Source organism: Arachis ipaensis, chromosome B7 (assembly GCF_059453495.1).
Source record: "Arachis ipaensis isolate K30076 ecotype BB chromosome B7, ASM5945349v1, whole genome shotgun sequence".
Classification (NCBI taxonomy): Eukaryota; Viridiplantae; Streptophyta; class Magnoliopsida; order Fabales; family Fabaceae; genus Arachis; species Arachis ipaensis.
The window spans coordinates 124,179,166-124,200,284 of record NC_142442.1 but is presented as its reverse complement, the minus strand read 5'-3'; the positions used below and the strand labels follow the sequence as shown (position 1 = coordinate 124,200,284).

At 40.2% G+C, this 21,119-nt stretch overlaps 1 non-coding gene across 1 annotated transcript; it reads right to left on the bottom strand.

Annotated features, from left to right (window-relative positions):
- Nucleotides 1-11,170: 11,170 nt before the first annotated feature.
- On the bottom strand, nucleotides 11,171-11,274 carry LOC148554004 (small nucleolar RNA R71). Its single transcript, XR_015893445.1, has one exon. It is a non-coding gene; the product is annotated as a small nucleolar RNA R71 (small nucleolar RNA).
- Between the last annotated feature and the right edge of the window lie 9,845 nt (nucleotides 11,275-21,119).

Sequence of the window (21,119 nt, the reverse complement as noted above, 5' to 3'; positions counted from 1 at the left end):
GATAATGGTGTTTTTGAATATTATATAATAAAATAGGGATAGAGATACTTATGTAAATCATTGGTAGGAATTTCAGATAAGCGAATGGAGATGCTTTTCGTTCCTCTGAACCTCTGCTTTCCTGCTATCTTCATCCAATCAGTCTTACTCCTTTCCATGGCTGGCTTTATGTGATACATCACCATTGTCAACGGCTACTTTCGGTCATCTCTCGGAAAAATGATCCAATGCCCTGTCACGGCACGGCTAATCGTCTGGAGGCATCACCTTTGTCAATGGCTTCATCTTATCCTCTCAGTGAATAATATGCTCACGCACCCTGTCACGGCACAGCTATTCATCTGTCGGTTCTCGATCATGCTGGAATAGGATTTACTATCCTTTTGCGTCTGTCACTAACGCCCTGCAATCGCGAGTTAGGAGCTCGTCACAGTCATTCAATCATTGAATCCTACTCGGAATACCACAGACAAGGTTTAGACCTTCCGGATTCTCTTGAATGCCGCCATCATTCTAGCTTACGCCACGAAGATTCTGGTTAGGAGATCTAAGAGATATTCATTCTAGCTTAATTCATGTAGAACAGAAGTGTTTGTCAGGCACGCGTTCATAAGGGAGAAGGATGATGAGCGTCACACATAATCATCACCTTCATCACGTTCTTGGGTGCGAATGGATATCTTAGAAGCGAAATAAGAAGAATTGAATAGAAAACAGTAGTACTTTGCATTAATCTTTGAGGAACAGCAGAGCTCCACACCTTAATCTATGGAGTGTAGAAACTCTACCGTTGAAAATACATAAGTGAAAGGTCCAGGCATGGCCGAGATGGCCAGCCCCCTAAAACGTGATCAAAGGATCATGAGGTAATCCCAAGATGCCTAATACAATAGTAAGAGGTCCTATTTATAATAAACTAGCTACTAGGGTTTACATGAGTAAGTATTTGATGTATAAATCCACTTCCGGGGCCCACTTGTTGTGTGTTTGGGCTGAGCTTAAGTGTTGCACGTGCAGAGGCCAATTGTGGAGTTGAACGCCAGTTTTTGTGCCAGTTTGGGCGTTCAACTCTGGTTTTGGATCCTTTTTTGGCGCTGGACGCTAGATTTGGGTAGAAAGCTGGCGTTGAACGCCAGTTTACGTCGTCAATTCTTGGCCAAAGTATGGACTATTATATATTGCTGGAAAGCCCTGGATGTCTACTTTCCAACGCAATTGGAAGCGCGCCATTTCGAGTTCTGTAAATCCAGAAAATCCACTTTGAGTGCAGGGAGGTCAGAATCCAACAGCATCAGCAGTCCTTTTTCAACCTCTGAATCTGATTTCTGCTCAAGTCCCTCAATTTCAGCCAGAAAATACCTGAAATCACAGAAAAACACACAAACTCATAGTAAAGTCCAGAAATGTGAATTTAACACAAAATCTATTAAAAACATCCCTAAAAGTAACTAGATCCTACTAAAAACATACTAAAAACAATGTCAAAAAGCGTATAAATTATCCGCTCATCAATGATCCGTGACACTCATCATCATTCTCACTTATGAACGTGTGCCTGACAACCACCTCCGTTCTATCTGCACTAGCTTGAGTGTGTATCTCTTAGCCTCCTGGTTCACGATCAGAGTCTTCATGGTATAGGCTAGAATTATTGGCGGCCATTCCTGAGATCCAGAAAGTTTAAACCTTGTCTGTGGTATTCCAAGTAGGATCTGGGAAGGGATGACTATGACGAGCTTCAAACTCGCGAGTGTTGGGCGTAGTGACAGACGCAAAAGAATCAATGGATTCTATTCCAACATGAGTGAGAACCAACAGATGATTAGCCGTGCGGTGACAGCGTATTTAGACCATTTCACTGAGAGGATGGATGGTAGCCATTGACAATGGTGATCCACCAATATACAGCTTGCTATGGAAGGAGATCTGCGTGTGTGAAGAAGAAGACCGTAGGAAAGCAGAAATTCAGAAGACAGAGCATCTCCAGAACCTTAACCTGTTCTCCACTACTGAATACAAGTATTTATTTTATGTTATTTACTCTTCATAAATCCAATCATTTTTATTACTAATTTCCTGACTAAGAGTTACAGAATAACCGTAGCTTGCTTCAAGCCGACAATCTCCGTGGGATCGACCCTTACTCACGTAAGGTATTACTTGGACGACCCAGTGCACTTGCTGGTTAGTGGTACGAGTTGTGAAAAGTGTGATTTACAATTTCGTGCACCAGAATTCTACTGGGATCATTGCCTCTATTCCATAAGCTAGTCGGAAGGGTGACTCCCCTGTCGTGGAGTGTGGAGTTGTCCGATATGCCCATAGGACTTGTGGGAGCTCTTCAGCTCAGGCTCCCTTTGCATCCTGTAACCTCCGTTTTAGCCCGGCTAATATAACTTTATTGGCGGCTTCTACCTGTCCATTGGCCTGGGGGTGTTCTACAGACGTGAATTGGTGCTTTATTTTCAAGTCGACCACCAATTTTCTGAAGCCTGCATCTGTAAATTGAGTGCCATTGTCTGTGGTAATGGAGTATGGAACTCCAAATCTTGTGACAATGTTTCTATATAGGAATTTTTGACTTCTTTAAGCAGTGGCATTAGCTAGGGGCTCTGCCTCAATCCACTTTGTGAAATAGTCTAACCCTACGATGAGAAACTTGGCCTGTCCTGATCCTTGGGGGAAGGGCCCAAGGAGGTCGAGTCCCCATTTTGCAAATGGCCAGGGTGAGGTTACACTGATGAGTTTCTCTGGTGGGGCGATGTGAAAATTAGCATGTTTCTGGCATGGTGGACATGTCTTTATGAACTCTGTTGCTTCCTTTTGTAAAGTCGGCTAATAGAATCCGGCTCGGAGTACTTTTTTGGTGAGAGCTTGTGATCCAAGATGGTTGCCACAAATGCCACTGTGTATTTCTTCTAACACTTCCTTTGTGTTGGAAGTTGGCACACATTTTAACAGTGGTGTTAAAATCCCTCTCTTGTATAGAGTATTATTTATGATGGTGTAGTATTGTGCCTCCCATTTTAACCTCTTTGCATCCTTCTTATCTGCAGGGAGTGTTTCTGTTTTGAGGTAGTTAATTATGGGAGTCATCCATCCTTGATCTAGACCTGTTATGGCTAGGACCTTTTCTTCTTCCGAAATTGACGGGTTCTGCAGTATTTCTTGGATAAGGCTTCTATTGTTGCCCCCTGATTTGGTGCTGGCTAGTTTTGAGAGTGCATCAGCTCGAACATTCTGTTCTCGAGGTATGTGGTAGACCTCATATTCCCTGAGTTGTCCGAGTTGTTCCCTGGTTTTGTCCAAGTATTTTTTCATGGTCGGATCTTTGGCTTGGTATCTCCCTGCTATTTATGAGGTGACTACTTAACAGCCGCTAAAGATGATAAGTTTTTGAGCTCCAACCTCCTTAGCCAGCTTCAAACCAGCTAGTAATGCCTCATATTCGGCCTGATAGTTTGAAGCAGGGAACTCGAACTTTAGGGAGAGTTCGATTTAGGTTCCCTGATTGCTTTCTATTATCACGCCTGCTCTGCTCCCGGTTTTGTTCGAAGAGCCGTCTACGTAGAGATTCTATTCTGTAGGGACTTTTGGGGTGTTAATGAACTCTGCAATGAAGTCGGCTAGGTACTGTGATTTGATGGCTGTCCGAGCTTCATATTGAATGTCGAATTCGAACAACTCGACTGTCCACTGTAAGATTCTTCCTGCCAAATCCGTTTTCTGCAAAATGCCTTTTATGGGCTGGTTGGTCCGAACCTTGATGATGTGGGCTTGAAAATATGGGCGAAGTCATCGAGACGTTAGTATGAGAGCATAGGTGAATTTTTCTATTTTTTGGTAGTTCACTTCGGACCCTTGTAGGGCTTTGCTGATGAAGCATATAGGTTGTTGTCCACTTTCGTCTTCTCTGACCAGTGCTGAGGCTACTGCCCGATTTTCTACTACGAGGTACAATACAAGTGGTTCTCCTTCGCGTGGTAGGTGGTTGTCCCAGGAACCTTTTGAAATCCTGGAAGGCCTACTCGCACTCTGTTGTCCATTCAAACCTCTTTCCCTTCCTTAGAGTGGCGTAGAAGGGGAGAGATCTTATTACTGATCCGGCTAGAAATATGGACAAGGCTGCCAATCTTCCGTTGAGTTGTTGCACCTCTTTGACACAGCTCGGGCTTTTCATGTCGATTATGGCCTGGCACTTGTACGGGTTTGCTTCTATTCCTCTTTGTGTGAGCATGAATCCCAGAAATTTGCCCGCTTCTATTGCGAAGGTGCATTTTGCTGGATTAAGTCTCATGCCATGCTTACGTATGGTTTTGAACACTTGGGCGAGGTTGGATAGTAATGTCTCCTCGCTTTGTGTTTTTACTAAATGTCGTCCATATATACCTCCATAAGTTTCCCGATAGGGTCTGCGAAGACATTGTTCATTAATCTTTGATACGTGGCTCCTGCGTTTTTGAGACCGAATGGCATGATGACGTAGCAGTAGTTTACTTTTGGGGTTAAGAATGAGGTTTTTTCTTGATCGGGTGGATACATTGGGATTTGATTGTATCTCGAATAAGCGTCCATAAACGAGAGGTATTTTTATCCGGAAAAAGCATCCACTAGGGTGTCGATACTTGGGAGTGGATAGGGATCTTTTGGGCAACCTTTGTTGAGATCGGTATAGTCGGTGCACATCCACCACTTCCCCTTTGATTTCTTTACTAGGATGATGTTGGCTAGCCATAGTGGGTATTTGACTTCTCTTATGAATCCTGCCTCTAGTAGAGCTTGCACCTGTTCTTCCACAGCTTGGGATCTTTCTGGTCCGAGCTTTCTTCGTCTCTGCTGTACTGGCCAAGATCCTGGATATACTTCCATTTTGTGGCACAGTAGTTTGGGGTCTATGCCAGGCATGTCTGTGGCCTTCCATGCAAAGAGGTCGACATTATCTCTTAAGAACTGTATGAGGGACTCCTTTACGTCTCCTTTTAGGATTGTGCCAATATTGGTTGTTTTATCTGGGACATCTCCGATCTAGACTTTTTCTATCTCGCCTTTAGGTTGTGGATGAAGTTCTTCCCGCCCTCGAACTCTCCCGAGTTCGATGGTGTGGATTTTTTCTCCTTTGACTCTAAGCTTCAGACTTTCATTGTAACAGCGGTGTGCTGTTTTCTAGTCTGCTTTTATCGTAGCGATCCCTTCTGTGGTCGGGAACTTCATGCACAGATGTGGAGTCGAGACTACTGCGCTGAGCTGATTTAGCGTTGTCCGACCGATCAGGGCGTTGTAGGCTGTACTCACGTCGACCACTGATGATTTGGATTTCTGCCGGTAAAGAATTTTATAAAAATAATCGCATTGTAAGTATAGTTTCTAAACCAACAGAGAATCCTTTCGTACAAAAGTTTTGTTGTCACAAGTAACAAAATCCAATAAAATTTATAACCGAAGTATTTAAACCTCGGATCGTCTCTCAAGGAATTGCAGGGAAGTATGATTTATTATTGGTTATGGAATTGTATATTTTTGGGTTTTTGAAATAAGGAACAAGTAATTTAAATGGCAAGAAAAATAAATTAATAATTAGAAAACTCTTGGCAAGGTATGAGAACTGGAAATCCCATCCTAGTTATCCTTATAAAGTGTGATGAGAATTGTTTATTGCTCCCACTTATTTAACCCTTACTAAATAAAGGAAAGTCAAGTGGACTAATTAACTTGATTCCTCAAGTCCTAGTCAACTCCTATGGAAAGATTAGTTTTAGAGGGATCCAAATCAATAAGCAATTCTCAATTTTCAATCAACTGCTGAGTTTGACAACTCAAGTGTCACCAATTACTTATCCAAAGCCAAAAGAGAAGGAAATCTACTCGAATAAAAATGCCTTTTCATCAATGAAAGCTAAGAATATCAAAATTCTGAAATACCTCAAATTGCATTTAAACATAAATTCAAAGCTAACATGGGAAGGTTCATAAGCCAATTTGGCAACATAAGTAATTAACAAGTAAAAGCATTAGAGTAAATAAAAGTAGGAGAGAAACATAAATTAAAGGAACATTGAACCTGGATTGAAGAAATAACCATACTCTAAGAGAAATCCTAATTCTAAAACCTAAAAGAGAGGAGAGAACCTCTCTCTCTAGAAAACTACATCTAAAACCTAAACTTGTGTGAATGTTCCTTGAATGATAAATGACTGATTGATTCCCTTATTCTCCAGCCTCTATTCTATGTTTCTGAGCCTGGATTTGGGCCGAAAAAGGGCCTAGAAATCACTGGGGGCGACTTTTACAATTTTCTGCACGTAGCATCCGTCACGGGTGCGCGTGGGTCACGCGTGCGCATCATTTGGAGTTTTTCCTTGTCACGCGTACGTGTTAGTCACGCGTTCGCATCATTTGTGCTCTGCGCCTAGGCACCCATCCGCATCGTCCATGCGTGCGCGTCGCTGCCATTTTCTTCAAAACTCCATTTTGTGCGTTCTTTCCATTTTTGCGTGTTTCCTTTCTGTCCTCTAAGCCATTCCTGCCCTATGAAGCCTAAAATTACTTAACACATAGATCATGGCATCAAATGGTAATAAAGGATAATTAAAATTAATATTTTTAAAGCATAGGAAACATGTTTTCACATATATCATGGAATAAGGAAGGAATTGTAAAACCATGCAAATCTTATGAATAAGTGGGTGAAGAATTGATAAAAACACTCAATTGAGCAAAAGATAAATTGTAAAATAGTGGTTTATCAACCTCCCCACACTTAAACATTAGCATGTCCTCATGCTAAATCCAAGAGAAAAGAGTGAAGGTAGAATGGTGGAATCTTATGCAATGCAATCTATTCTAAATGCAAGCTTCCTAAATGAATCATGTAATTCTAATTATTATCCATCTATATATATAGAGCTTACATGTGGTTAAATTGATTCATATTTTCAAGGAATCATATATGCATAACTGATGAGCGGATAATTTATACGCTTTTTGGCATTGTTTTTAGTATGTTTTTAGTAGGATCTAGTTACTTTTAGGGATATTTTCATTAGTTTTTATGTTAAATTCACATTTCTGGACTTTACTATGAGTTTGTGTGTTTTTCTGTGATTTCAGGTATTTTCTGGCTGAAATTGAGGGACTTGAGCAGAAATCAGATTCAGAGGTTGAAAAAGGACTGCTGATGCTGTTGGATTCTGACCTCCCTGCACTCAAAGTGGATTTTCTAGAGCTACATAACTCGAAATGGCGCGCTTCTAATTGCGTTGGAAAGAAGACATCCAGGGCTTTCCAGCAATATATAATAGTCCATCCTTTGGCAAAGAATTGACGATGTAAACTGGCGTTCAACGCCAGCCTTCTGCCCAAATCTGGCGTCCAGCGCCAGAAAAGGATCCAAAACCAGAGTTAAACGCCCAAACTGGCACAGAAACTGGCGTTCAACTCCACAAATGGCCTCTGCATGTGCAACACTCAGGCTCAGCCCAAACACACACCAAGTGGGCCCCGGAAGTGGATTTATGCATCAATTACTTACTCATGTAAACCCTAGTGACTAGTTTATTATAAATAGGACCTCTTACTATTGTATTAGGAATCTTTGGTCTCAGTTTTAATCCATTGTTCATCTTAGGAGACTATTGATCTCGTTTAGGGGGCTGGCCATCTCGGCCATGCCTGGACCTTCACTTATGTATTTTCATACGGTAGAGTTTCTACACTCCATAGATTAAGGTGTGGAGCTCTGCTGTTCCTCAAAGATTAATGCAAAGTACTACTGTTTTCTATTCAATTCTTCTTATTTCGCTTCTAAGATATCCATTCGCACCCAAGAACGTGATGAAGGTGATGATTATGTGTGATGCTCATCATCCTTCTCCCTCATGAACGCGTGCCTGACAAACACTTCTGTTCTACATGAATTAAGCTAGAATGAGTATCTCTTAGATCTCCTAACCAGAATCTTCGTGGTGTAAGCTAGAATGATGGCGGCATTCAAGAGAATCCGGAAGGTCTAAACCTTGTCTGTGGTATTCCGAGTAGGATTCAATGATTGAATGACTGTGACGAGCTTCAAACTCGCGAGTGCTGGGCGTTAGTGACAGACGCAAAAGGAGGGTGAATCCTATTCCAGCATGATCGGGAACCGACAGATGAATAGCCGTGCCGTGACAGGGTGCGTGAGCATATTATTCACTGAGAGGAGGGGATGTAGCCACTGACAACGGTGATGCCCTTGCATAAAGCCAGCCATGGAAAGGAGTAAGACTGATTGGATGAAGATAGTAGGAAAGCAGAGGTTCAGAGGAACGAAAAGCATCTCCATTCGCTTATCTGAAATTCCTACCAATTAATTACATAAGTATCTCTATCCCTATTTTATTATATAATATTCGAAAATACCATTATCACTTTATATCCGCCTGACTGAGATTTGCAAGGTGACCATAGCTTGCTTCATACCAACAATCTCCGTGGGATTCGACCCTTACTCACGTAAGGTATTACTTGGACGACCCAGTGCACTTACTGGTTAGTTGTATCGAAGTTGTGACAATTATGTATTGAGATCAGCGCACCAAGTTTTTGGCGCCGTTGCCGGGGATTTGTTTATTCCTGTTTGGCGCCAATAATCGTCTGAGTTTTCGGCAAGAGTTGTCAAAGATCCCAATCCCGGCAACAACACCAAGTTTTTGGCGCCGTTGCCGGGGATTGTTTGAGTTTGGACAACTGACGGTTCATCTTGTTGCTCAGATTAGGTAATTTTCTTTTTGTTTTTTTTTCAAAAATTTTTCAAAAATATTTTCAAAAATCTCTCATCTGTTTTCGAAAAAAAAAATATTAAAATAATAAAAAAAATATTTTCAAAAATATATTTTTCTTCAGAATTTTTAAGAATGAATTCTAGTGTTTCATGATGATTTGTTGAAGCCTGGCTGGCTGTAAGCCATGTCTAATTTTTTGGACTGGGGTTTCAACTTACCATCCCAAATGAAGAGATTCTCACACACTTAGTTGCTCTATACATGAAAAGTATCCATATCTGCTGAAGCTTGGCTGGCCATTGGCTATGTCTAGTGTTTTGGACCGGAGCTTTCATTGAAAGCTTGGCTGGCTAGTGAGCCATGTCTAATTCCTGGACTGAAGCTTTAGACTAACATGGCAAGATTCCTGGAATTCATGTTAAAAATTTTGGAATCCTTATTTTTCTTTTTCATATAATTTTCGAAAAAATCCAAAAAAATTAGAAAATCATAAAAATCAAAAATATTTTTCTGTTTCTTGTTTGAGTCTTGAGTCACATTATAAGTTTGATGTCACTTGCATATGCATCTTGCATTTTTCGAAAATTTCATGCATTCATAGTGTTCATCATGATCTTCAAGTTGTTCTTGGTAAGTCTTCTTGTTTGATCTTGATGATTTTTTGTTTTGTGTCTTTTCATGTTTATCATATGCATTCTTGAATTCTTAGTGTCTAAGCATTAAAGAATTCTAAGTTTGGTGTCTTGCATGTTTTCTTTGCATTAAAAATTTTTCAAAATTGTGTCTATGATGTTCATCATGATCTTCATAGTGTTCTTGGTGTTCATCTTGACATTCATAGCATTCTTGCATGCATCACATGTTTTGATCTAAAAATTTCATGCATTGCATTTTTTTTTGTGTTTTTCTCTCTCATCATAAAAATTCAAAAATCAAAAAAATATCTTTCCCTTTTTCTCTCATCAAATTCGAAAATTTGAGTTGACTTTTTCAAAATTTTTTTTAAAATCAAATTGTTTCTTATGAGTCAAATCAAATTTTCAATTTGAAAATCTTATCTTTTTCAAAATCTTTTTCAAAAATCAAATCTTTTTCAAAATTCTTAGTTATTTTCGAAAATTCCAAAAATATTTTTCAAAAATCTTTTTCTTATTTTTATACCATATTTTCGAAAATAACAATAACAATTAATGTTTTGATTCAAAAATTTGAAGTTTGTTACTTGCTTGTTAAGAAAGATTCAAACTTTAAGTTCTAGAATCATATCTTGTGATTTCTTATGAATCAAGTCATTAATTGTGATTTTAAAAATCAAATCTTTTTCAAAAACTAATTTCTATCATATCTTTTCAAAAATATCTTCTTATCTTATCTTTTTCAAAAATATCTTTTCAAAATATCTTTTCTAACCTCCTAACTTCCTATCTTTTCAAAATTTGTTTCAACTAACTAACTAACTTTTTGTTTGTTTCTTAACTTTTTCAAAACTACCTAACTAACTCTCTCTCTCTCTCTAATTTTCGAAAATATCTTCCCTCTTTTTCAAAAATTTCTTTTTAATTAACTAATTATTTTTATTTTCTATTTTTGATTTTAAAAATTTTCGAAAATTACTAACATTTTTCAAAAACCATTTTTCAAAAATCACTAACTCTTTTTCAAAATAATTTTCGAAAATTTCCCCTCCCTCATCTTACTCTATTTATTCATTCATATCCTAACATCTCATCTCACATCTCTTCCATTCGTACAGTTGTGTTTCTTCCTTACATCACATTCTTTATCTCCCCCTCTTCTTCTACTCATACAGGGATCCCCTTACTGTGGTATAAAGGATCTCTATTATTATTATTATTTTTCTGTGCCTTCTTCTTTGTCATATGAGCAGGAGCAAGGATAAGAACATTCTTGTGGAAGCAGATCCAGAACCTGAAAGGACTTTGAAGAGGAAATTAAGAGAAGCTAAAATACAACAATCCAGAGATAACCATTCAGAAATTTTCGAACAGGCAGAGGAGATGGCAGCCGAAAATAATAATAATGTAAGGAAGATGCTTGGTGACTTTACTGCACCTAATTCCAATTTACATGGAAGAAGCATCTCCATTCCTACCATTGGAGCAAACAACTTTGAGCTGAAACCTCAATTAGTTTCTCTGATGCAGCAGAACTGCAAGTTTCATGGACTTCCATCTGAAGATCCTTTTCAGTTCTTGACTGAATTCTTGCAGATATGTGATACTGTTAAGACTAATGGAGTAGATCCTGAAGTCTACAGGCTCATGCTTTTCCCTTTTGCTGTAAGAGACAGAGCTAGATTATGGTTGGATTCTCAACCTAAAGACAGCCTGAACTCTTGGGATAAGCTGGTCACGGCTTTCTTAGCCAAGTACTTTCCTCCTCAAAAGCTGAGCAAGCTTAGAGCTGATGTTCAAACCTTCAGACAGAAAGAAGGTGAATCCCTCTATGAAGCTTGGGAAAGATACAAACAGTTGACCAAAAAGTGTCCTTCTGACATGCTCTCAGAATGGACCATCCTGGATATATTCTATGATGGTTTATCTGAGTTATCAAAGATGTCATTGGACACTTCTGCAGGTGGATCCATTCACCTAAAGAAAACGCCTGCAGAAGCTCAAGAACTCATTGACATGGTTGCTAATAACCAATTCATGTACACTTCTGAAAGGAATCCTGTGAGCAATGGGACGCCTATGAAGAAGGGAGTTCTTGAGGTTGATACTCTGAATGCCATATTGGCTCAGAATAAAATATTGACTCAGCAAGTCAATATGATCTCTCAGAGTCTGCATGGAATGCAAGCTGCATCCAACAGTACTCAAGAGGCTTCTTCTGAAGAAGAAGCTTATGATCCTGAGAACCCTGCAATAGCAGAGGTAAATTACTTAGGTGAACCTTATGGAAACACCTATAACTCAACATGGAGAAATCATCCAAATTTCTCATGGAAGGATCAAAAGCCCCAACAAGGCTTTAATAATGGTGGAAGAAACAGGTTTAGCAATAGCAAGCCTTTTCCATCATCAACTCAGCAACAGACAGAGAACTCTGAACAAAATGCTTCTAATTTAGCAAATCTAGTCTCTGATCTATCTAAGGCCACTGTAAGTTTCATGAATGAAACAAGATCTTCCATTAGAAATCTGGAAGCACAAGTGGGCCAGCTGAGTAAAAGGATCACTGAAATCCCTCCTAGTACTCTCCCAAGCAATACAGAAGAGAATCCAAAAGGAGAGTGCAAGGCCATTGACATAAGCGCCATGGCCGAACCTGAGAGGAGAGGAGAGGACGTGAATCCCAAGGAGGAATACCTCCAGGGACATCCAGTGATCAATAAGGAGCTTCCCTCTGAGGAACCAAAGGAATCTGAGACTCATCTAGAGACCATAGAGATTCCATTAACCCTCCTTATGCCCTTCATGAGCTCTGATGAGCATTCCTCTTCTGAAGAGAATGAGGATGTTACTGAAGAGCAAACTGCCAAGTTTCTTGGTGCAATCATGAAGCTGAATGCCAAATTATTTGGCATTGATACTTGGGAAGTTGAACCTCCCTTGTTCATCAATGAACTAAGTGATCTGGATCAACTGACATTGCCTCAGAAGAGACAGGATCCTAGAAAGTTCATAATACCCTGCACCATAGGCACCATGATCTTTAAGGCTCTGTGTGACCTTGGTTCAGGAATAAACCTCATGCCCCTCTCTGTAATAGAGAAACTGGGAATCTATGGGGTGCAAGCTGCTAAAATCTCACTAGAGATGGCAGACAGCTCAAGAAGACAGGCTTATGGACAAGTAGAAGATGTATTAGTAAAGGTTGAGGGCCTTTACATACCTACTGATTTCATAGTCCTGGATACTGGAAAGGAAGAGGATGAATCCATCATCCTGGGAAGACCTTTCCTGGCCACAGCAAGAGCTGTGATTGATGTTGACAGAGGTGAAATAGTCCTTCAATGGAATGAGAACTCCCTTGTATTCAAAACTCAAGGATCTCCCTCTGCAACCATGGAGAGGAAGCTTGAAAAGCTTCTCTCAAAGCAGAGTCAACCAGAGCCCCCACAGTCAAACTCTAAGTTTGGTGTTGGGAGGCCACAACCAAACTCTAAGTTTGGTGTTGAACTCCCATATCCAAACTCTAAGTTTGGTGTTGGAGAGTCTTAACAAAGCTCTGCACATCTGTGAGGCTCCATGAGAGCCCACTGTCAAGCTATTGACATTAAAGAAGCGCTTGTTGGGAGGCAACCCAATGTTTATCTAATTCTTATTTTTATTGTTTTTCATGTTTTCTTAGGTTCATGATCATGTGGAGTCACAAAATAAATATAAAAATTGAAAACAGGAATCAAAAACAGCAGAAGAAAAATTACACCCTGGAGGAGCATCTGTCTGGCGTTCAGCGCCAGAACAGAGCATGGTTCTGGCGCTGAACGCCCAAAATGGGCAGCTTCTAGGCACTGAACGCCAGAACAGGCATGGTTCTGGCGTTCAACGCCAGAAATGGCACACAAATGGGCGTTGAACGCCCAAAATGGCCACCAACCTGGCGCTGAACACCCAGAGTTGGATACAAAGGCATTTTTACATGCCTAATGGGTGCAGGGATGTAAATCCTTGAAAACCTCAGGATTTGTGGACCCCACAGGATCCACTCAGGATCTGTGGACCCCACAGGATCCACTCCTACTTCCACTCACTTCTTCTCACCCCTCTTTCACACAACCCCATAAACACTCTTCCCTAAAAACCCCTCACCAATCACCTCAATCTCTCTTCCCCACTAAACCTTCACCACTCACATCCATCTCCTCTTTCCCATAAACCTACCTCATAAACTCCACCTACCTTCAAAATTTAAAACCAATTTTCCACCCAAACCCACCCATATGGCCGAACCAATACCCCACCTCCATTCCCTATATAAAGACCTCCATTCTTCATCAAATTCACACAACACACCCCTCTACACTCTCCTTAGCCGAAACCACATCTCCCTCTCCCTCTCCATATTTCTTCTTCTTCTTCTTCTATTCTTTTGTTTATTACTCGAGAGCAAGCAATATTCTAAGTTTGGTGTGGTAAAAGCATAGCTTTTTTGTTTTTCCATTACCATTGATGGCATCTAAGACCGGAGAATCCTCTAGAAGAGGGAAAGGGAAGACAAGAGCTTCCACATCCGAGTCTTGGGAGATGGAAAGGTTCATCTCCAAAGCCCATCAAGACCACTTCTATGATGTTGTGGCCAAGAAGAAGGTGATCCCTGAGGTCCCTTTTAAACTCAAAAGAAATGAGTATCCGGAGATCTGACATGAAATTCAAAGAAGAGGTTGGGAAGTTCTAACAAATCCCATCCAACAAGTCGGCATCCTAATGGTTCAAGAGTTCTATGCTAATGCATGGATCACCAAGAACCATGATCAAAGTAAGAACCCGGATCCAAAGAACTATGTTACAATGGTTCGGGGGAAATACTTAGATTTTAGTCCGGAAAATGTAAGATTGGCGTTCAACTTGCCATACATGGAAGAGAACGCACGCCCCTACACAAGGAGAGTCAACTTTGATCAAAGGTTGGACCAAGTCCTTATGGATATATGTGTAGAAGGAGCTCAATGGAAGATTGACTCCAAAGGCAAGCCGGTTCAACTAAGAAGATTGGACCTCAAGCCTATAGCTAGAGGATGGTTGGAGTTCATTCAATGCTCAATCATTCCCACTAGCAACCGGTCTGAAGTTACTATAGACCGGGCCATCATGATCCATAGCATCGTGATTGGAGAAGAGGTGGAAGTTCATGAGATTATACCTCAAGAACTCTACAAGGTGGCTGACAAGTCCTCCACCATGGCAAGGTTAGCCTTTCCTCACCTCATTTGCCACCTATGCAATTCAGCTGGGATTGACATAGAGGGAGATATCCTCATCAAAGAGGACAAGCCCATCACTAAGAAAAAGATGGAGCAAGCAAGAGAGCCCAGTCATGGAGCTCAAGAGGCGCAAGAAGCTCACTTCCATGAGATCCCTGAGATGCCTCAAATGCACTTTCCTCCACATAACTATTGGGATCAAATCAACACCTCCCTAGGAGAATTGAGTTCCAATATGGGACAACTAAGGGTGGAACATCAAGAGCACTCCATCATGCTTCATGAAATAAGAGAAGATCAAAAAGCAATGAGGGAGGAGCAACAAAGACAAGGAAGAGACATAGAAGAGCTCAAGGACATCATTGGTTCCTCAAGAAGGAAACGCCACCATCACTAAGGTGGATTCATTCCTTGTTCTTATTTCTTCTGTTTTTCGTTTTCTATGTTATGTGCTTTTCTATGTTTGTGTCTTCATTACATGATCATTAGTAGTAGTAACTATGTCTTAAAGTTATGAATGTCCTATGAATCCATCACCTCTCTTAAATGAAAAATGTTTTAATTCAAAAGAACAAGAAGTACATGAGTTTCGAATTTATCCTTGAACTTAGCTTAATTATATTGATGTGGTGACAATGCTTCTTGTTTTCTGAATGTATGCTTGAACAGTGCATATGTCTTTTGAAGTTGTTGTTTAAGAATGTTAAATATGTTGGCTCTTGAAAGAATAATGACTAGGAGACATGTTATTTGATAATCTGAAAAATCATAAAAATGATTCTTGAAGCAAGAAAAAGCAGCAAAGAACAAAGCTTGCAGAAAAAAAAAATAGGAGAAAAAAAAATATAGAAAAAAAAATAGAAAGAAAAAGAAAAAGCAAGCAGAAAAAGCCAATAACCCTTAAAACCAAAAGGCAAGGGCAAATAAAAAGGATCCCAAGGCTTTGAGCATCAGTGGATAGGAGGGCCTAAAGGAATAAAATCCTGGCCTAAGCGGCTAAACCAAGCTGTCCCTAACCATGTGCTTGTGGCGTGTAGGTGTCAAGTGAAAACTTGAGACTGAGCGGTTAAAGTCAAGGTCCAAAGCAAAAGAAGAGTGTGTTTAAGAACCCTGGACACCTCTAATTGGGGACTTTAGCAAAGCTGAGTCACAATCTGAAAAGGTTCACCCAATTATGTGTCTGTGGCATTTATGTATCCGGTGGTAATACTGGAAAACAAAGTGCTTAGGGCCACGGCCAAGACTCATAAGGAAGCTGTGTTCAAGAATCATCATACTGAACTAGGAGAATCAATAACACTATCTGAACTCTGAGTTCCTATAGATGCCAATCATTCTGAACCTCAATGGATAAAGTGAGATGCCAAAACTATTTCAGAGGCAAAAAGCTATAAGTCCCGCTCATATGATTAAAGCTCTGTTTCATTGATAGTTTGGAATTTATAGTATATTCTCTTCTTTTTATCCTGTTTGATTTTCAGTTGCTTGGGTACAAGCAACAATTTAAGTTTGGTGTTGTGATGAGCGGATAATTTATACGCTTTTTGGCATTGTTTTTAGTATGTTTTTAGTAGGATCTAGTTACTTTTAGGGATGTTTTCATTAGTTTTTATGTTAAATTCACATTTCTGGACTTTACTATGAGTTTGTGTGTTTTTCTGTGATTTCAGGTATTTTCTGGCTGAAATTGAGGGACTTGAGCAGAAATCAGATTCAGAGGTTGAAAAAGGACTGCTGATGCTGTTGGATTCTGACCTCCCTGCACTCAAAGTGGATTTTCTAGAGCTAATAAACTCGAAATGGCGCGCTTCCAATTGCGTTGGAAATAAGACATCCAGGGCTTTCCAGCAATATATAATAGTCCATACTTTGGCCAAGAATTGATGACGTAAACTGGCGTTCAACGCCAGCCTTCTGCCCAAATCTGGCATCCAGCGCCAGAAAAGGATCCAAAACTAGAGTTGAACGCCCAAACTGGCACAGAAACTGGTGTTCAACTCCACAAATGGCCTCTGCACGTGCAACACTCAGGCTCAGCCCAAACACACACCAAGTGGGCCCCGGAAGTGGATTTATGCATCAATTACTTACTCATGTAAACCCTAGTGACTAGTTTATTATAAATAGGACCTCTTACTATTGTATTAGGAATCTTTGGTCTCAGTTTTAATCCATTGTTCATCTTAGGAGACTATTGATCTCGTTTAGGGGGCTGGCCATCTCGGCCATGCCTGGACCTTCACTTATGTATTTTCATACGGTAGAGTTTCTACACTCCATAGATTAAGGTGTGGAGCTCTGCTGTTCCTCAAAGATTAATGCAAAGTACTACTGTTTTCTATTCAATTCTTCTTATTTCGCTTCTAAGATATCCATTCGCACCCAAGAACGTGATGAAGGTGATGATTATGTGTGACGCTCATCATCCTTCTCCCTCATGAACGCGTGCCTGACAAACACTTCTGTTCTACATGAATTAAGCTAGAATGAGTATCTCTTAGATCTCCTAACCAGAATCTTCGTGGCGTAAGCTAGAATGATGGCGGCATTCAAGAGAATCCGGAAGGTCTAAACCTTGTCTGTGATATTCCGAGTAGGATTCAATGATTGAATGACTGTGACGAGCTTCAAACTCGCGAGTGCTGGGCGTTAGTGACAGACGCAAAAGGAGGGTGAATCCTATTCCAGCATGATCGGAAACCGACAGATGAATAGCCGTGCCGTGACAGGGTGCGTGAGCATATTATTCACTGAGAGGAGGGGATGTAGCCACTGACAACGGTTATGCCCTTGCATAAAGCCAGCCATGGAAAGGAGTAAGACTGATTGGATGAAGATAGCAGGAAAGCAGAGGTTCAGAGGAACGAAAAGCATCTCCATTCGCTTATCTGAAATTCCTACCAATTAATTACATAAGTATCTCTATCCCTATTTTATTATATAATATTCGAAAACACCATTATCACTTTATATCCGCCTGACTGAGATTTGCAAGGTGACCATAGCTTGCTTCATACCAACAATCTCCGTGGGATTCGACCCTTACTCACGTAAGGTATTACTTGGACGACGCAGTGCACTTGCTGGTTAGTTGTATCGAAGTTGTGACAATTATGTATTGAGATCAGCGCACCAATAACTAAGGGCCAAATCATATTAAAATACATTCACAATTGAGTTAAGTTAATTAAAGGAATTCACAAACTTGCAAGACAATCAATGATTAAATATGGATATATGGAAATTGAGCTATTGAACCCTCACTGAATTTGTGTATACACTCTAGTCACTCAGTGTTTGGGGTTAATCACTCTATTCTTCTCTAGTCATGCTTTCTAAAACTTTGTTCTTCATCTAACCAATTAACAAATATTCAATGTATACATGCAAACATCATGAGGTCTTTTCAAGGTTGTAATGGGGCTAAGGTAAAGGTGAGGGCATATATACAAGGCTAAGTGAGCTATAAATTGAATCCTTGATTAGTCTAAGATCTCACCTAACATATACATACTTTCTATAATTTTAAAATTATGCCTAGCTTCCCATGATTTTCCCACTTTCTTGTTCACATATTCATGCATCAAATTATTTTTAATTTTATCCTATGTGCATTGATCTTTTTACTAAACTTATTATTGGGGTAATTTGTCCCCTTATTTATTTATTTACTTAGAAGATTTTTTTTTATTTTTTAAGAAAACATAACATTATCAATGCACATGGATTCTTTTAATTATTTAAGTTTCGCATGAGCATGATTCCAAATTCTGATTATTTTATCCATTTAATCCTTTTCCTATCAGCCCATGTTCCCACAGTTCTCCACACTTAATTGTTACACAATCTCTATCTTAAGCTAACCAAAGATCCAATTTAGGTTTTTTTTTTTAATTTGTTTTTCTGCTTAAGGCTAGTGATGTGGTTATAGAATAGAAGGGGGTTAAAAGGCTCAAGGGGGCTAACAAGGGTGACATAAAATGGTAGGTTTATTTTGGAAAAAGTGAGCAAAGAACAAGTAATGGCCTCAATCATATGCATGAATTTAAATACATTGAATATTGGACATATAGAATGAAACAAAGTAAAGTATGTAATTATAGTGAAGAAGGGCGAAACACACAGGAATGAAAACTATGGTTAAATAATGTAACCATGCAATTAAGCTCAAAAACTCACGGGTTGTGTGTTCTTTGGCTCAAAAACCATATATCAGTTATGTATATCATGCAAGTATGAATTAAGAGTTTCCATTCAACTCAATGTGAATTTTTGAATGGCTCTTATAAAAATAGGTATTTTCTTTGAAAAAGTTGTCAATTTACCAACATTTATTGCTATATATATATATATGGTGGGTGGATTGTTGTGATTCTGAAAAACTAAAATTTCTAGTTTACTCTTTTCTTTTAAACCAAAAGTGAAAAATGTGCAAGAAATGTATTAAAGTAGAAGTAGACAGAAAATACAGTAAGAGAAAATGTGCAAGTACTGAAAGGAAAATAAGATAAAATAAAAATACAGAAAAGGAGGTAATATAGGATAAAGAGTCTGAAAGTGGTTCACCAAAATAGAATTCTGCAGAGATGCCAACCTCCCCACACTTAAATAATAACATCGTCCCTGATGCTCAATCAAGCAGAGTGTGAAGAAGTGGCATCTCTAGAAGGGTGCTCTGCTGGTGTCTCAATGGTGGCCTGAGATGCTGCAGTCTGTATGGGTGGCTGGGGATCTGCCTGCTGAAGCGGGGACTCTGTCTGTAAAGAGACCTGTGGATCGGCTGGCTGTATCTGCTGGGACTCCTCATGATGTGGCACAGCCTGCTCGGGTCCTGCCTGCTCAGCCGCTGCTCGATCATCCTCCTCATGGTCATCTGCCTCCTCCTCAGATGGCTCTGATGGTGTGTCAGGCTCGGAGGGGATGTCATGGTGGCCCGATCGGATCATCAACTTTAAATGCTCATAGCGTCGCTTTCTGCGATGCTCAGACCTCTCGTATTGTCGCTGGTTGCAGTGCTCCATCTGGTCGAGCCGCTCGAAGAGGCGGTGCACAAGGTGGTAAATGGGCTCAGGAGCAGGTGAAGGAGCTGTGGTGGTGGCTGGTACAGCAGGTGCTGAAAGAGCAGCAGAAGATGTGGCTGCATCAACGGAGGTAGTGAGAAAGGGCGGTCTGTAGCCCAGAGCCTAGAATTTCCCGCCATGTGGAATAATCTTCTTGCAGTCGGCGGTAGGTGGCTTCTCATCCACAAGCTCCCAAGGTACCTCAGCTCGGCGGCCCAGCTGAGTAATCAAGTAGGGGAAGGGCAGAGTGCATCGGACATGGACCCTGGACATGGAATACCAGATAAATCTGGGAAGGTACAGGTCCTTGCCCTCCATCACGCACCAGATAAGGGTAATCATGGCAGTTGGCACCTCAGTCTCGTGAGTGCTCGGCATCACATAATTGCTAAGAATTTGTTGCCATAGCCGAGTCTCATCATTCAGATAAATAATTTTGATGCCTTTTGGGGTCACTGTTGACTTACCCATGACCCATGGGACAGTAGGATCGAGAGCTATAGTGCGCTTCACTGCGTCCCAATCAAAACGCATAAATCTCATATCCTCTTCAGCCTTCTAGTAATCATCTGGCTGATCGAATTTGGGCTGGAGTTGGAGGATATCTTCAATTGCCTCCTCAGTAACTAGAATTTGTTTGCCTCTGAGCTGCATAGCATCCAGGGTCGTTTTAAAGTAGTTGCAGTAAAATTCTCTGACCCAGGATGCATTTACCTCAGTCAAGTTCCTCTCCAGAAAGTACCAGCCTCTCTATTTGATTTGGTCTGTGGTGTACTCTAGTAATTCGGCTGGAATTCGGAGGGTCTTTTCTAGATATAGGTTTTTTGAAGTTGCAAAAATTGGATACTTGAGTTCACAGTATCGGTTGGTAAACTTGACTGGGTCGGTTGCAGGCACTAACTGGTCAGCTTTTTCCTGCGGAGTAAAATTCTTCTCCCGCCAGGAATCATCATGGAGGATATCCAGGATAGTCATAGAGGACTCTCCTCTTTTCCTTTTGCCTGTGCCTGTTTTGGCTTTTCCTTTGCCCTTTGGGTCAGACATCCTGAAAAGCAAAAGTTCCAGGATACAGTTTATTAAACTAAAGCAGGAAAACAGGTAAGCAAATAGGATTTTAGCAATATAAGCATGAGGTGAGTTAGATAGATGTAGAATTTTGGACCATATGCAAGCTAAAAGTCAAAGAATTGAAATAAAATCACAATCCAAGTTCTATGATATGCGGAATGCTTGTTTATTAGGAACAACAACAATCATGCCTTGAAATGGGATAAAAGTAGTTAGTTGAAAACTAAGAGAGCAGTTAGAAAGTGAATGCAGTTAAGAGTTAAAAAGTGAAGTTAAAGTGAGTGGCACGGTAATGTAGTTCCTAATTAACAAAAATTGTGCAAACTTGAAGAACAATTAACTCAC